At 42.1% G+C, this 17,024-nt stretch overlaps 1 protein-coding gene across 21 annotated transcripts in view; it reads right to left on the reverse strand.

Moving 5' to 3' along the window:
• The window catches only part of DAB1 (DAB adaptor protein 1), a 430,095-nt gene that overhangs the window by 147,006 nt on the left and 266,065 nt on the right, over positions 1–17,024 (reverse strand). For 17 of the 21 annotated variants that reach the window (XR_011810853.1, XR_003498956.3, XM_072041484.1 and 14 more), the window contains one exon: positions 3,701–3,813. The exons of 3 other annotated variants lie outside the window; for them this stretch is intronic. The gene's annotated coding sequence lies outside the window, so the exon portion shown is untranslated. Of the gene's footprint in view, positions 1–3,700; positions 3,814–4,673; positions 4,812–17,024 lie in introns of those variants that run through there. One more of the 21 variants, XM_072041487.1, reaches the window with a different exon arrangement.

Here is a 17,024-nt window from a genome sequence, read left to right on the forward strand (position 1 = left end):
GTATGGAAATTCCCCTGTGGTGTTAAGCACAATTTAAATGTTCTCAAAGCTAATTTCCAAAACTTACCAGCTCAGATGGTAAATAACTCCAAGTTATTTGATTGCTAAAGTTGTCACAAACTGCAAAAGGGATACAATCCAATTGTTGTTGGAAGTAATGGATACGCTTCTCTGGTCATCTCATGTCAGGTGCTAACAGACATCAGAATCACTAAACACCACTTTCACAAGACATCATATGTATGTGAATATTTATGCTGAAGAAACTTTGAATTCTATCCAAATGTAAATGCCACAGTGTAACTGATCCGTCATGACCATGACAGTCTTTCAGAGTGTTCTCTTCTCTAAAAAGAACTAAGATTATGAAAAATTCAGGTTTTGGTGAGAGTGAACGGTCAATGGATTAGAGAGCTCTTCTCCCACAGGTTACTAATTTCATTCCCTCCTGTCAGCAGACGCTGAAACCAGCTCCCAGCTAACAGCTGCTCGATGCATGAGACAGGTCTGTGATCTACCTCGTGCTCCAAGCAGGTACCAGCACCCTCACACAAAGCTCGTGCTGTAATTGGCAATGCCAGAGCGGGGACAAAGCATTCAGTGGGCACAAAGATGTCCCCGCCAGAAGCAAGCTCCCATAGAAGCACTGTGTAACACTTTGCAATTAGTAAGCATTAACGACAGGCTACCCCATCATTCAGCAAGGTACAGCACGTAACCCAACAGGTTTTAGGTACGGGGATTCTGACATTCAAAGCAGAGCGTACAAGTGACAGAAGTGTGGCTGAATTTCTTGTGGTCGTTTGACAACCTCACCTAGTGTAAGCCAGCCTCCGGAAATCCGTATCTATTTTGAGAGTCTAATTAATGCTGATCTCTACTGAAGACATGAAAATACTTACGTTATGTACTGGTGAAGGATGTTCCCCCTAAAAATATTGATTCCTTTTGAAAGGTAGCTTTCTAGAGAAGCACAAGACACATCCTATTGTTACTGGTAAAACAGACAGCTGTAAGCAGCTGCAAAGAACAGTGTTGTGTGTTCCTTTTGTTTGTTGTTTTTTTTTTTTTTTTGTTTTGTTTTGTTTTTTTTTCCCAGCACATACATTGGCACTAGCTGGAGGAAAAATGGATGCAGTTTCAGCATGATGTTGATTAGTCTTTGGGGATCCCAGTGGACAGAATCGAATCCTGACAGCAAGGACTAAGGACCAAAGCAAGAGGTTTGCACTTGAAAGCCATTCTGAAGCGCACTAGAGGCAGTAAGCACAACATACCACACATATAAAAAATGCATATACGTTTCATTCTGCCTTTTTTTTTTCCTTCCTGTTGAATTCCTGCGGCTTATATAATTTCTGAGGCATCTTCCCCTCATGTCCAACTTTAAAGTTCACTTCTGGCATCACTAAATCAAAGTCAGGTCTGTCCAAAAACACCATAAAATGCTTGCTCCTTTCTTCCTCATGCTCTAGTTACACTGCATCTGATTTCCTTCATACTACCCCCTTTCAAAAAGTTTCTCGTGTCTTTTAACAGAAATGTTAACACTCAACACTCTTCAGAGTTTGGCACATGTAGGAAGACTTGCCCTTTCAACAGGGAGGAGCAGCTCTGCACCATGTGGAAGGTGCCCTCGGTTATTAGACACCCAACACAAAGAAGCCTTGAGCATGACCAGGTCCCAATAAAGTGCGAACCACTGGTAGCAGTTTCACTTACTTAGATGCATAAATACACCTATTTTTGTGCTTAGTTTTAAAACAAACATCTGAATTATCAATTCTGTGCCTATGCATAAACATTTCCGTATAGGTTTGACTAAAAGGGCAGACATCCTAACACAAACAGAAGTTACATCGGTCATCACTGCAACGCACAGTGCAAAATAAAGGAGATAAAGCCAACTGCTAGGCAGTTATACTATATACCTTTAGAAACTGGCAGGAACTGATACTGTAAGAGAGACATTAGATGCAACAAAGAGGTCTTGCAGTGGGGAAAAAAAGTGCTAAACACTCTAGTAAGGACCAAAATGATGCCACTGCTTCAATGTATTATTTATAGAACAGGCCGTGTGTGGGCGTGCTAGTCTATCTACTGAAGACAGTCTTCAACTAGCAATTTTTAACTCAAAAATCAAGTGTTGATCAAACTACACATCACCGTTTTAAGAGTGAGAACACAAATTGTCACCTGATGTCTTACCAGTAACAACTTAGAACAAAACTTCAAACCAACTCTACAGGGTCAATGGAACTAAGCAAATTTACACTGGATCCAGGATGTGTCCCGGTGTATAATTCCTTTCTTCACTTCATTAAATCATATTTACCAGCACCTCCATTGTACTAATGGGTGCATAAAGCTATTCTGCACCTGTCGATTGCCAAGGCATCTGTGCAAACACAACGAAATGGAAAGAAGTGAAGCAAGGAGCCCTATCTTTAAAAATAAACCCAAATCGATACAAATAAAACGTAAGCACTTGGCATGTATGGCTGACTTCTTGCAAAGTACAAACGGTATCAAGGTGTGTTTTAGCCCAACATTGCCTATGCTTAAATAAATCACTTTATATATCTTACTGAGAGATATTCTTCGCATTTAACTTTCCTAATGCAAAACAGTCAGTCTTCAAGGGGCAAATGCTCAGGAGAAATTAACATGTTGAGTTTTAGAAAAGTTTGTTTTTCTTTCTAGGCCCTACAGAGCTACTTCTGTTCTCTCACTAGACTCAGTGCTGGTTTATCTTGATGGCTCTTGGGGAATCACCAGTCCTGGTAGGAAATCTTCAATTCTGCTTTGTGTTACTCCTAACTGTGCTCAGCTCAGGGATAGCACTGGCATTTCTGAGACAGCCAGCACAAAGCAACAGCACAAATCCAAGAGGTGGAACTTCCACAAAACGTTACACTTGCATGAGTAGCTGTTATTGCCAGCTGCAGCAGTCAGAATATCAATTTGCTCACTGCACGAATTTCAGAAAGCGTGATATAAAAGTGAAGGCAGCCTTATCATTACCTGCTTGTTTTCATTTTGGAAAGCTGCTTCCCCTTACCTTCTTTAAGTATCTACTAACACATTTTTTATTGCGGTTCATCTTGAAAATTAATCATCATAAATTTAAAAACATTCTCTTGCAGATCTGTCAGCTTTGTAGAGCTACTTCATTTATTACAAGACCACATGACGCATCAGAGCTCTGTATTTGAACATGACATATTTTCACTTTGTTTTGATACCACATTTGAAAATTGTTCCTATCAATCTCTCACTGGAGCCAAAACTTCACTGTCTTGTTCACTGAAACATTAAATGTCAAGTCACACAGACAAACAAAAGCATTTACAAATTTAACATCTGCATTTGCAGATGCAATTATTTGCAAAAGTTTCCTGTTGAAAGGGTCTGTGGAAGAGAACCCACAAAAGTGATGGAAGTCCAGCAGTCAGTACCAAAACCAATTATTCCTAATCATTTAGGTCATCAGATCACACCAGAAGTTAAAAGACTCCACAAACAGGCCAATCTTTAAGTAAAAATTTTAAGTGTTTACAGTTCTGTTTCAAAAAAGTATTACAACTTGGAGGCATTGCCAGACTTAGCTTAGGCATTGTTTAAGATCCACGATTTTCTGCATCGTGTGCCAGTAGGGAGGAAAAAAAATAAAGAAAAAAACAACAGGCCATATACTTACATTCCCCATAATGCATCATTTTCTCTCTAAACAGTGGCAGCAAACAGGCACATCCAATACTGTATTACTTTCTTCTCTCATTCATGACGATGTCACACACAGGTTCTTTGATTCTGAAAAAGAAGCATTTCCCAGGTTCTAAGGAGAGAGGTACCCCAACCAATCCATCATGCTTTGTGTGTTAATGATAGACTCATGCATAAGAGGCACCAGGAGCAGTGAGAGGCAGCAGGCATGAAAAGGAGTGAATCAACTGTCAAGGGTTGTGATCTGAAGGACTGCAAGGCTGTGATTAGAATTTTCAATCAGGACTTCCACAATTCATCACGCTACCGGGGAAGGAGGGGGGGACATATTTCTTCATCAGCCCTTTCTCCTATTGGCATAACAAGTTCCAAGGCATTAAAAAGGGGAAATCTTAATGCCTTCATTTCAGACACATATGTTTGAATCTTCGGGGAGTGAAAGATTTTTCTGGGACTGCCTAACTGCCTTCTTGTGTGCATGCTGAAAACTGAAATGTGGTTATTTACTGCACAGCCCTTCAGCTGATGGAGAAGGAAATGCAGCCCTTCCTCCCTCTCCTCTCGTCCTCTTTTAGACACCTGAGTGAGAAGGAGCCTGGGAAACTTCTGACTTGTCTTTAGGGATGTAAAGAGGAATAAAATCCAACAGGAATCCTTAGTCAGAAGTTAATACCACTCTGTGAAACTTCAGAAAACAAAAAAGGCAGAGCTAAGTTCAGAGAAATCAAATGCACGACCCAACTTGGCTTTCCTTGTGGCATTTGTTCACCTCGGTGCTACCCCTACTGACCCACTGAAGAAGAAGGTGACAACCCCACACGGTGACAGCCTACATCGGGACTCAGAGCGGGGCTGATTTCACAGCTCTGCTACGGCCTCCCTTTGAAACCACGAGGAAATCACAAACTCTTTGCATGCCTTACTGCTTCTTTCCCCACTTCTTTCACCTGTGAAATGTAATGACTGTCTCAGTGGAGGTGGCTGAGCACCAGGGCCTTCCAAATGCCAGCGGCTGAGCACCAGCCCCAAGTGCCACCAGGTGCCAGCAGCCTCTGCCTGCACCAGCCTCACCACGGGGGCTTTGCCTCCCAAGTCGAGGTCCAACGACAGCCCTGCAGATTAGGTATTTATCAAAATATATGAATGAAGCATTATTTTAACAGGCAATTTTCATGTTAAGCTATGAATAATGAACACTAAAGACAGTTCTTATTTGCATAATTAATGTTTCGGTTATTGATATTCCTTCAGAGGGTCACTAGCCTTTTTTCTCCGAGTCAATTAATTAATAAAACAACTCTTTTTATGTAGGTAATTGCAATCACTTTAGTACTCAAAGGCATGTAAAATATCTGATTTTTTTTCCTTAAATCTTGCAATTGTAGTGACACAACAATCATTTGCATACATGTAAACACCGAGCAGGTCCATTTAACTCATGACTAGAAAGAAATCCTTTGAAACTAATGGGAAAGAAATGCACGAACTACGGGCAAACATGACAACACCGGCAACTTTCACAATAACAATCCCATTTTCCTTAATGCAAATCTCAGCTCCGAGACCCAAAATGCACTGCTGGTGGTGCCAATCTGCCTTCACGCCTAGCTGAAGATTGCTCTGAGGAGATGCGCTAATTTGGGAAAGAATAGATTTTATGGGAGAATAAATGCAAACTAGGCAACTATTAGCAAGCAGGGAGCTTTGAAGGCTCACCATTTCACAGGTAAGGCAGAACTTTTGCTTCTCCCATAAAGAAATCCCCAAACAGACCTTGCAAGCAGAAGCCTGGCTGTACAGGACCCTGCTGAAGAAGCCCTGCCCCGTGGGGTGAGGCGGTTACACCCCGAGGGAGGCAGCAAGCGAAACTCAACCTGGAAAGGTCTGCTGAAGGCGCTGCTGGAAGACTGGGAAGCTACGAGGTTAGAGCAGTTAGGACAATTTCTCTGTCTAACATCACCACATTAGTTTAAATGCTAGGCAGCCTGCCTGCGAGCTGTTAGCTCAAGTCAGTTTCTACAGCTTCTCGTCTCCACTCACAATCCACTCCAAATGCTACTGCAAAAACCATTCCAGTGGCCTCCTTCATCACACATCTCCTCAAGGCAGGAGAACATCGGGATTACCCTTTTTATCACACATCATATTCTTGTACTTGTTTGAGCCTCCCCATGCACACCACCACCCTTCCCAGCCAAAGAAGCACCTTCCCGGGGCAGTTTCTGGGCTGCCCTCTGAAGGCAGTACCAGAAAGCTCTACAAAACCAATTCTTTGCTCTTAACATTTCATCTGAAAACTTCTTTTAGGATAAGATTTAATAAAAGATAAAGAACAGAAGATATCGATGTCTGAGCACACCGCTGGCCAGCTGACAACCAATGAGTCCCATCCTTCTGATATCTCCTAAATGAAATCAGTCACTACTATCAGGCGTTCTGGAATAGAGATCTGTTTGTTTGTTTGTTTTCCTTCTGCTTTATACAGTGCCTAGCACCACTGGGGAAAAACAAAGAAAAGGGGGACACCAGCCCACTTCTGTAATTCTGGGGAATGGCTTGGCCGTATGAATTATAAATGCTGCTCTTTGTTTTTTGTACTCTTCTGCATTTTATCAGCTGATAAAATCGTGCAAATATTCCAGACGTCATCAAGAATCACTTCATTTTCAGACTTCTAATCTCAAATCCGATCGCCATCTCAGAGATTATACCAAAACGTGAAATAACAAAAATTGAAAGTCATTTCACAGAAAATGGACATTGATACTGTAGGCAAAGCACATTCCACTTGCAAATCCTCTATTTTATGTAATCCTTATCCACAATCTTCCACAGGACTGGTTTGATCTCTCTTTTGGCAATCACATCTTGCAGTATTTTTAACCACTACAGACCTTTTTAGCCAGTGCTCGGCTGCACATTCAACTGGTTGCTCTAGGAAAAGGCATTCGAAACATGCAGCAGCAAGGAATGCAGCCACAAAGCAGATTATGAATAAAACACTCAGATATACTTTTCTGGATTTTACTCACTGCCAAGGAACTAATAGAGATCTTCTTCTTCAATGTCTCACTTCTAAGGGATCGATGTACTGCAAACACAGGCACTGCAGCCTTAATACAGGTTCTAAGTGCTTCTTACAAGACAAGACTCCTCGACAGCTTTCTCCCAAGCACTGAAGAGCTAAATAGCTTTTTATTAATGGATGTGTGTCTTTTTGTCAAAATCATACTTAATAAATACAAAGCACCTGCAATGGAAATATCCAGGAGAAGGTGTAAATGAGAGGCTAGATTAACAAAGCCCTGTTAAATCAAGTTAGCAATTTTATCTCCAGGGATAACAATTTGGCTTGCGGTGGTGGGCTAAATAATGCAGTTCAATGCATTACGAATAGATCTGCGTTCAGACTGAAAGGACTGTTAGCTCAGAAAAGCAGGCAGGAGGGAAAAGAAATGCTGAAGGAGCTCCACTGCCTGCTCAGAGCACACTTCTCTCTTCCTTCTTCCATAACCGTCATGACCATACATCCATCACTGTTTTACACAGGTTCTCTGAGAAAAGAAGACAAAAATGGTCTCAAAGTCTCTCTCTTTTTGAGATGAGACAGTGAAAAGCTTCTCTGCTGTCAGCACCAAACATTTCACATAAAGTAATTCTATTTTTAATTTTATTTTATTAATGTATGCACTGAAATTTGAGAAAAATGTTACTACATCTAATGAAACTATTTGAAAACCTCAGAATTTAGGTTAGAAAAGGAACATCAAACATAGGCTTGGCTACAGCAGGCTTTCTAGGGAATACCCTACTAAAGCAATCTCTTGATAGGTAGGAGATCTTTCTTCTGTACAAGCAATGATTGTTGAGCACAGATTTTCAGTGGTCTCTAGAGATTTGAAGTCTTAGAAAGACCTAATTTCATTCAAAAGTATACGCTTGCTTTCTCCAGATCAGTACAAGTTCAGATGGAATATAGAATTAAGCAAAAGTTGTCCTATAAATGCTGTCAGGTTTGCTGTGGAATATTGTTTTGACTGTAAGAAGGATTCTTTTCAGATTAAAAATTAACATTTCAAAATAAGGGGGAAAAAAAGTTGTTACCAAAGGACAAAGTTATACCTAGGGGGAAAACAGAGGAGAGAAATGTATAATTATGTCAAAATTGGCAAGAAAAACTAAGGTATCTGTTTCCAACCCAGGCATGCACATGCTTTTAAAGCATTCCTATAATATTCCACCAATGTTCTTCCTCTGATTTTTGCTCTAGAAGTCCTAATTTGTACTCCAAAATAGATCCATTTTCACAGATATCCACACCACCTGCCCTACTCAGCACAGGAATTATTTGTTAGCCAAGAAGCACTGGAGTTTAAACATTCTGCAGAATCAACGCAAATCATCTTGAACACAGCTAAAAACTTTGCAGTTGCATGTATTAACTAGAGAGATGCCAGGAATTCCTAACACCCCGCATTTTAATCCCTCGTATAACTTCTTTTGAAATGAAACCCCTGTAACTAAAAGGATTCCGAACTTCTCCTTTGTGCTGCCTTTACAAGACAGGCCAAACATCACAAGCTTCACAAGGACCGTGCATGGTGCAGACGACGAGACACACTCCAGTGTTTTTATCTTCCTCAAGAACTATTTCAGCTCGTGTGTATGACCTCCACGGCTTAACTGATGACTATTCAGTGCATTGGTTACAAAAAACAGCCACTCTCATTTCCTTTACACTCCTCCTTGAAGAAATAAATCAGTATCTCGACGGATTGAAACACTTAGCTGCCAGTCATTCCGCTTTGTCCCTTTGCTGCCTCACGCCGGCCCGCCTGAACAGGAGAGATGCAGAGCAGTGATTAAATTGTAACACGCCGCACGGAGAGCAATAACTAAGTGAGCGGTTATAAACAAATAACACAGCTCTTCACAATTCAGTAAAATGGATTATTTGATTTTGTGCATGGTTTTGAAAGGCGGTCCAAGTGGCAGTGCTTTCCTACTAATGCAATAACATTACTGCCTAATGGTGGAAAGCACAGGAGAGCAATAGATGGTCTACAAATAAGAGCAGAATGTGCAAGCTTAACAATACAAGTTTATCTTCCTTATGAATTACCTAGGCAGTGCTTTTATTACACGAGATCCATTGTTTCCTGGTCTGCAAATTACTTCCTGAATCTATTAACTAGAAGAGGAGAAATGTATTTTTCAGTCCTATTCCCTGGGAAAAAAAACACACAATAAATCAATTTAAGCAGGTGAGTCTAAACTGGCAACAAGGCCAAGGTATTTCAAGTATGCAATCACTGGCTCCCTGTAACTCTAAAGGTTTTTTTTTTCTCTTTTTTTTTTTTTTTTTTTTTTGAGGGCGGGAGCACAGAAATGAAAGGATTTAAGTGTAAATTACACAATGATAGTACAATTCTGAAGTATTACCATGCATGTGAGGGATTATTAAAGATCAGGTAGGATTTTTCTAGCCTTACTTCAGACACCTCCAGGGAAACATATTCTGCAGTGCTCTGTAGGAGATAAAGAACAACCTAAGTATATTAAAAGGCTCATAGATATAATTCCATGAACTACAAGCTTTCTTTGTAACTCAGATATCTTAAAGTATACAGCACCTCTATCATAGTCCTTGCATGTCGTCCTTCAAAAAAAAATTAAAAAAAAAATACATTTCCACTCATACACCTTGTATCTGCATTTCTTCAATTCTCTAATGAGGGCTCAAAACCAGAAATATTTTTATTCATATTTTCTCCTCCTTAAACTCCTCCATCACACCCCCCACTCTTTCTCCTAAGACAAATGTTCTGTTCATGTACAGCCACTAAAAGCCCTACAGCTTTCCTGAACACGAAAGGTAGAGGTAGGAGTACTTCCATATGCTTTCGAGAAGTGAAGACAACAGCCAGCCCCGGTATCATATGGCAGGGTGTTCTCGCTAGTGACATACCAACTGCTAGGAAAACTCCAGCAAGCCACGTTTGACTCACTGCAGGGTAGTTTGGTAGCATTAAAGCTTCTAAACAAATACGAAAAGGCAAGGCACCCAAACCTACACACACAGCACTCCTCCTGCTTCGGAAGCTCTCGGTCTCTTCGGCACTGTACGAGCCCACCTACCAGGCTGGATTCATTGATCAAGCTCCTCACATTTCAGATCCACTTTTCACCAAGACCCAAAGAAAAGCATGGCTTAAATCCTGTGTTCCTGCAGTGTGACTCGAGCAGGGTGGGTTGTAATCCTACATGTGCTGGTTCTGTCCCAAACCTGGTCAATGGGAAACAGCAGCACCCTCGGTGCTGGTGACCTCTGTGCTCCACCACGCAGCATTCCTCGTGCTCTCAGAATTACCACTCGTGTGCTGAGAGACAAAGGCAGGACTGCTCTCGGTTGTCTGCCTGAGATGATCACACTGGGAGAACATTAATGTTCTCGTAATCTGTCCGCAATTCTTTTTTTCCAATTATCTCTTCAATCTCTGATCTCGAGGTCAGATATTTCACTAAAGGGTTTGAGCCTTTTATTTATGATGCTGCTATGCACAACCACATGGCTAAATAATTCCCTGCAAGTTACCTGCTCCCATTTTCTCCACCCAAGGCCAGCGCAGGAGGCACCAGCTATTGCTGAGGTCTTCTGGCACTTCCCATCCTGTGTCTCCTTGCAGTTGCTTGCCACTTTGCCAGACTTTAACTGTTCAGGCTGCAGTTTTACATGTCAAACGTGGCTGCTTGGGGGTGGCGTTTGCAGCATGAGGGAAGAGGAGGGAGTTGAATCCCTTCCAAGATTTAGACTACGGTGGAAACGCAGTGTTTTGACCATGTTTTTCTTCGCTAATCCTAAAAACAAACAAATAAAAAAAAAAACAAAAACAAAGAAACACAACTACCCGAATTGTAAGGTTATTGCAGATTTGATGCTTGTCCAATGATTCTTTCTTTATACTGAAATCCCATCACACTGTCAGCCCTCCTGCAGCCTCCAGAAGGACAAAGATGTGCACGCACATCCCTGTAAGCGCTGTGCCACAAAATGGGCTGTCCCTGCAACGAGTGCTCTGAACCGAAATGACACAGACAGCTGGAACTGATGGTGGGGTGCTCGTCTTTCCAGAAAGGCACCCAGCGAGCTGCAGGATTCAAATGCAATCAGTAAAAGAATCAGAGCAGAGGAGAGAGGAAGAGATTTGGACGTGAGGTCTCATACCACAAGGACTGCAAGAGTCAACTCTTGAGCAAGAGTACTGCTCAGCAACAGAGGACCCCAGAGGTTTAGGCTGGCAGGCAAGAGGCAAAGAGGCTTCAGGGCAGGGACGGATTTAGGGAGGGTGGAGAAGAGAGGTGCTGAGTCCAGATAGGGTCCAAGAGGAAAGAAACTCACAGCACCCAGGAAACTGAGACCTCACCTGAAGAGCACACACCTCGCTTGTCTGCTTAAGCAAAGAATACAGCACAACGTAACTCTTCCTCTCCAAGGCAAAATGGGACTTGTATTTTATTTGCCATGTTAAAAGATCACCCAGCCATTACTGCTGTACCTCTTGCTGAATGCCATAAACTGAATTATTTCAGACACTCTTATTTCATTAGACAAATTTTCCAAGAAGGCATAAATTAGGGAATATGGTTCATAATATTTTCTCTTCCCTTACTTGTAACCTGTTTCACTGGTCTTACACTTCATCAATTTAAACGTTATTGCTAATACTTAATATTTAAACTCTGTCACAAAAAGAAAAAAAAAATCCAAATGTTTAATTAGAAATCTACGATGGCCATTTTGGAAAGTAAAATTCAATTTTCAGCTCACATCCAGTACATACGAAAGCACTGAAGTCATAAGTGAGCTTACAGACCTACAGGCTTCTGTGCAGAGCAGGAGCTTTTTTTACTGCTCTTGTGTACAGGGGAAAACCAAACCCCTGGGTGCAGCATCCCTGGATGGAAGATTGACAGCTACACAGCAGCGTAGAGTATTACACAAGAGCACAAGAACGTTTACTTTCCTACAGCATAAAGACCAGCAAATAACACTTTTGGTGGTAAGCAAACCAGATTCCTCCACACAACTGAATTAAGGGCAGGTTATGAACACTACCTAGTGGCAGGAGAGCATCTCCAACTACCTTCAGAAAGGCTAACCTATAACTACTGGAGACCTGTTTTCTACCCAGCCCCTTACAATGAAATTCCAAACATCAACAGGTACCAGAAAATCATTCAAGAGCAAAACAGAAAGAAGAAATGGGTGGAAAAGCTTCACACAATGTGAAGGCTGGAGTCCCCATTGCCACATGTTGTCTGACTTACACAGGTTTCCCAGGAACAGTTTTGTAGGTCTTTGTGAACATGTGAGCTCCACTCCTTCAAAATAACTGCGATATATTTCTGTCACGTGCTAAGAATTTTTCTGCAGGTTGTATTAAAAGCATTGCTGATCAATCAGAAGCATTGCAGGAGGACTCAGGACTATGTCATGTTTTTGAGCACCAGGACTATGTAAGCTGTTGTACTACGAGAAGAAGGGCTGTTAGAACACACACAATGTTCATACGTATGTACACACACTGCTGACAGAGCAGTGGGCCAGCAGATTCCTCCTTCAAAAACCCCAACCATTAGGTATCCTGCTCCAGCTGGTTAACAGACCTCCAGGCTGGTTTACAAGGTGCTAGCTAGATACACAATTACTCACTGAATAGAAAGGGAGGCCCTGAATGATAACCTTATCCCTCTAAGTGCTGTTTCTTTTCTCTACTGGGACTCTTTCCTAACCTGGTTTTCATATTTTACTTTAGTAACAGGCTTGGTACACTGTAGCATTGATTTAATAGTTTTCTTTAACTTTTAAAGGTTAACATTTGGCATATGAGATGGGCAGGACTCTTGGTAAGGATGTTTCTGGGTGCCAACAGGAAAGAGTTTCCAGTGAGGCTCCGTGACACCTCCAGCTCAGAGCTCTTTGCAGAGAAGTTTCCCTCTCACAGCCCTGCAATGGAGATGTGTGGAGATGCCCTACCAGTTATGCATTTTTCATTTAAAGGAATTTTATTTGAAATAAGAAAAGCACTTTGTGAACTCTGCTCCAGGTTGCAAAGCGTTAGTCTCCCATGGCTACTTCTCAAGCTTTTGTGTAGATACATAAAACAATAAAGAAAATATGTAATGGATTTAGTGCTCATTTAGACAAACTTTACTCTTCTACTTGCAAGGATGACGCAAGTACTTCTACTAAGCAGTCATCTGTTCTCAACATATTAGACACAGCATGACAAATCCCTTGTTCTCTCTGCTCCTCTGTAGCCCCTGTGCTTGGCTTCTGCTAAAAGCGTAAATTACTAAGAGTAATAAAAGTGCTGTAAGTAATTCTCAAGAGTTGTAGCTGTTGGGTGAGACATCAAGGTAGGTGGACAACATCGTCCCCGTTTTCTGCAGCTTGCCATACCACACACTATGTGTTTATCTTGTTAGCTGATGCAGTGAGATGAAAGCACTACAGATGCAGTCCAACAGAAGTCCTTCAGCCTACAGCCTGGAGAAGAGGAGGCTGAGGGGAGACCTCATCGCAGTCTACAACTTCCTCGTAAGGGGGTGTCGAGAGGCAGGAGACCTTTTCTCCATTAACACCAGCGACAGGACCCGCGGGAACGGGGTTAAGCTGAAGCAGGGGAAGTTTAGGCTGGACATCAGGAAGGGGTTCTTCACAGAGAGTGTGGTTGCACACTGGAACAGGCTCCCCAGGGAAGTGGTCACTGCACCGAGCCTGACTGAATTTAAGAAGAGATTGGACTGTGCACTTAGTCACATGGTCTGAACTTTTGGGTAGACCTGTGCGGTGTCAAGAGTTGGACTTGATGATCCTTAAGGGTCCCTTCCAACTCAGGATATTCTATGATTTCTATGATTTCTACATTGAGATGGAATTGAATTGTGGATGGATTGAAGTTGCTCTTTCTCCCTAACATCTGCAACATTTGTGGCTGAAATTGGAAGAAATTCTCAGAGATAACTAGTGTTCCAGTTTGTTTTTCCCCAAAATTGTCTGGACAACAGTAATCCTATGCTGATCTTCTGAATGTTTTCTGAACAGTATAAACCCTGATTTCCCAGAGAGCAGTACCATTCCTGCAGCTTTCTTGACGCCTATTTCTCCTAACAAATCAAACCCTGGGCAATCTCGGGGAAATCCAGTGTTAGTTTCTCCCATGAAAATATTTGTCCACACTTGAAAAAGAAATACATTTGCCATCGTTCCATGCAACAGTGCTTCTCTACACAAAATCCAGAAATAACTGTGAGGCACACACAGTTATGGGCACTGCAGCCCATCAAAACAGGGGCTGGGGGCACACATGTCCTGGTGGCCGCCCATTACAATGTTGTATCTGTTCTACTTATCTTCTACGTGCAAATTATGCATATGCTTCCAGCCACAGAGAAGAAACCCAACGCTGCATTAATCAAGACAGCTTTTCTCGCGTTCCTGGGCCCATTGAACGAACGACTGTACCTCATTTGTTGTGACATCCACCTGGACTACTTCCCATTTCCATGCTGTACGGCCTCCCATCCCTGCCAAAAAGCTCCCCCTAAATCCCTGATGAGCCGAATCAGCCGCCCACAGCGGCGGGGGATGGCTCCAACCTGTCCTCCAAACCAAGGAAATTCTCAGAAGGAACAAAAGAAGCGGGCTCCCTTTGGAAAGGCTGCAACAGGATCTGCTCCTCTGGACCTTTGGTGTCTGGAAAAAGCAAGGCAACTGGAGTTCAGGGACGGGGAACGGGACTTTTCCACCTGAATTTTAGTGCTGAGGACCGGGCATCCGTCTTGTTTCAGCTAATAAACGAGGCTTCTCCAACAGTGAGCAGCAAGTGACCGAACCATCCCAAGGAGAGTCCCCTCTTTGCCATCTCCTCGCTTTGTCCAAGAGAAGGCATTAGGAAATGAACAAAACACGAGCAATGTTACAGCCAACAGGGGCAACCACACAGGCAGCATGCTGGATCGACAGTCCTGCCGCAGAAACAGAGCGGCACAGAGAGCTCCTTTATGAAAACCCCTTGCTGTTCTTTGTCATCCCCAAAACTGGGAATGCCAAACCCTTGCAACTGTTTTGTAGCTGAGACAGAGCTATTTTTCTCAGCGTTGTTTCCCAGCATAAAGAGGATTTCATGTCCTCTCCAGGATCATCCTGCACTAAAATCCAGAAACTGAAGCTCGGCACAGTGGGATTCATTCAATAACAATTCTCACTTTTCTCTGAGGATCTGTATGCACCAAAATCAATTAGCATTTGCTACAAACGTAACATAGCAACAGCAGACAAGCCCTCATTTGATGTAAATCAGTGTAGTTCTTCCGATTTAAAAGAACTTTACCAAATTTCATCAGCTGTAACTCTCACACGGTGCTTGTGAATAGCTCGATCACCAGGGAAGTAAGGCTCATAAAACCTGAGTGCCGGGAACAGTAAGTGGTCAATTCAATTTGTTATCCCTTCTAGGACGTCTCAAGCATTTTATTTCTCTTGTTTTCTGAAGGAAGAAAAATGGCTCTAAATATATGAAAACTGTCACACAGGACCGATGGGTGGACGACTGTCCTGAAGCCACAATCTGAGAGTCGATTGCTTCGGCAGCCACAAAAAGCCATTCATAAAATAATCCTGACTAAATTCACAGACATTTTACTGTATTTTACTGTTTTTAAACAAGAGCAAACTGCCAACACGCTGTGTGAAGTAGCACTTCCTGGTGATTTGCTTTGTATTAATCATAGTGCAATTAAAAGGGGGAGTCTTCATTGCAGTGAACTACCAGGTGGTTTAAAAACAAGGACGGGGCCTCAACACTTCCCAGTGCTATTGCCAGCACTACTGTGGCACACCGACTAAATTTTAAAATGTAGGGAGGATGGAAAATACTTTGTCATGGTGAAAAAACACCCATTAGATCATCTAATCTTGCCATTGAAAGGTCTGAATTTGCCTATACGCCTCAAAGCTTGAAGAAAACTGACACAGAAGGCAGTAAGAAAACAGCTTCACTGTGTATTTTGCTACATAAAGGAATGAATGGGAAAATTGAAATATTAACATTCAGTGCATTGACTGTTGATGAACTGAATAGTAGTACAATTCAATGAATATCAGCTGGACTACATACAAGTATTTATTTATTTTTAATCCATAATTATCTTTATGCTTGACTTAACCACGTAGCTCAGTTGGAAATCCCAGCCCTGAACCCTCCATAGCAGCAATGCCCGGGTGCAGAAGCTACTGGGGTGCCAGCAGACCATCACTGATAGCTTTAAGAGCAACCAAAGAGCAAATGGTCTCCCCATGGAAAGGTATGAGCTCAACAAGGGGAGAATTCCAGCACCCTACTGCACGTTAATCCGGCAGAAAGCAGATGCCGATTGAACTGTTATGGCCAGGCTCCAGGCAGGGACTGACAGGTCACGGAGCGGCTGTCAAATTGCTGACACGCTGCCGGCTTCGGATTCCTGCCGGCTCGGATCTCTTCATTCGGGATTGATCTCGGGAGCTACTCGAGGCACCTGAATAAATCTGCTGAAGTTTAAGCAAGTTGAAGTACTCCTCTTTGCTGTTGCAGCATTAAGAGCTGCATCTCAAGTGACTGTGAGCAGAAATGTAACTTCTTTGAACGGAGATCAGGTGCGCTTTTTCCTATAAATCACTTTACACATTACAAAAAAATATCCTCCAGGTGGAGAAATGTCCAATATAATTCCTGCTATTCTTTAAGTAACCAACTTTATTAGTAGGTTTGAAGACCATTATGTTAAAAGATGATTAGAAATGTTTGGTGCATCATTTGGACTACCAGTAATTTGAGTTCCCGATTTTCAGATGGGCACATTTAGAGTCTCAGCATCTAACTGTGAAGCTAGGAATTCCAGTAACCTCACGTAAACCTTTCAACTGATCTACAAAATGTTTTGTATTCATGGCTAAGACAGGCACGTGTTTAAGAAGGTGCTTTATGTTGCCCATTAGCAAGTCAACTTTCAAGCAACATTTGGTATGCGAGCAGCTATGACGCCAGGTGATCAGATACAACTCAAAGAGAAATTCTTCCATGACTTGAGTATAACAACGCTGCAGAATCCACTGGAAATTCTTTGTGCTTATTGAAAAGTAGCCACTTCAAATTAGTTAGCATTATTTGAAAGCTAAACCAACTGATATTCTTCATATGCATTATGAAACTTGTTTGGTTTCAGATACCATGCACATGGGCTAAGAACACCATACA

The sequence above is a fragment of the Anas platyrhynchos genome, chromosome 8, assembly GCF_047663525.1.
Source record: "Anas platyrhynchos isolate ZD024472 breed Pekin duck chromosome 8, IASCAAS_PekinDuck_T2T, whole genome shotgun sequence".
In the NCBI taxonomy this organism is placed as follows: domain Eukaryota; kingdom Metazoa; phylum Chordata; class Aves; order Anseriformes; family Anatidae; genus Anas; species Anas platyrhynchos.